This window comes from Octopus bimaculoides, chromosome 10 (genome assembly GCF_001194135.2).
Source record: "Octopus bimaculoides isolate UCB-OBI-ISO-001 chromosome 10, ASM119413v2, whole genome shotgun sequence".
In the NCBI taxonomy this organism is placed as follows: domain Eukaryota; kingdom Metazoa; phylum Mollusca; class Cephalopoda; order Octopoda; family Octopodidae; genus Octopus; species Octopus bimaculoides.
Genome location: NC_068990.1, coordinates 54,450,269 through 54,451,459, shown reverse-complemented (window position 1 = coordinate 54,451,459; position 1,191 = coordinate 54,450,269). Strand labels below are relative to the sequence as shown.

At 34.1% G+C, this 1,191-nt stretch overlaps 1 protein-coding gene across 2 annotated transcripts in view; it reads right to left on the bottom strand.

Annotated features, from left to right (window-relative positions):
• The window catches only part of LOC106881236 (prolyl 4-hydroxylase subunit alpha-1), a 55,001-nt gene that overhangs the window by 31,173 nt on the left and 22,637 nt on the right, over nt 1-1,191 (bottom strand). The gene's annotated exons all lie outside the window — the stretch shown is intronic.

The window sequence follows — 1,191 nt, the reverse complement described above, 5'->3', positions numbered from 1 at the left end:
ATGTATACATATACATCTCTCTCTCTCTCTTTCTCTCCTTCTCTCTCTCTCTGAAAGTATCTGTCATTACAGTATCGAAATGTGATTGTTTCAGTTCGTAGAATAGTTTCATTTTTAAAGTGAAAGTATTTGACATGAGTGTTTTTGTTTCACTTTTGACACGTAATACTTAAATAGTGGAGGAGATATTATGTTGCCGTGGGCTCGAACTCTGCAAGAAGTTAAAATTTTTTTTGACTAAAACACAACTGAAACCCTAAGTAAGGCATGTGTAAAATTTGAATGAAATTGGTTGCGTAGTTCTCGAGTTTTAGGGATTCACACAGACAGACAGACAGACAGACAGACAGACAGGCAGACAGACACACACACATTCTCATTTTTATATATATAGATAACTGAACATACAGGAAAGACACTACTATATGGGGGTCTGGGATCATTAATGAACATATAGTAGCATCACTAACAAATGACATGCCCACTTAAGCAATAACATTGACAGAACAGCAGGGGCCCATGTGAAATACTTAATGATACCAAACTAACCCCATTCTCTACCTTCTCTGGTGCCTGAACAGAAATCACAACTGATTGCATCTAAACAAAAATTTGCTCCCTTCTCCTTACAGCTTATAAAATCATTAATGTAACAGCCCACCAGGATCAAGGTTAAATCAAATGCTCAACATTCCCTCTCACAATGCATATACACTGAAATCAAAACAAAGAAATTCAAGACCATTTTCTTTTACTTCTCTCCTTACAATTTTGATTTCTTCTCTCCCTTTTCTTCTTATTATCCATACACACCCACTTGCATGGATTTAAATACAAAGTAAAACACTACCTATATCCACACTCCTATATTGTTTTTATATATATCTATCTGTATGATGAGTCAAAATACTCACAGGAACCACCCATAAACCCTGGAGAACTTTCTGATTGATGTAAATTTGTAAATAGCTTTAGCTAAACAATTGATACTGTCAGAACACTGATGCAAATTTTTTGCCAGAAGAAATGAACACAGTGATATTGCTAATTACATTTGCAATATTCTATGCATGGGGAATACAGCAACTAAAACATGCACTTTGTGGAAACATATGTAGCAATACATTAAAGGATTTATGAATTTCCATCTGAAAGTTCTAGTTATTGCTATATATATATATATATATATAT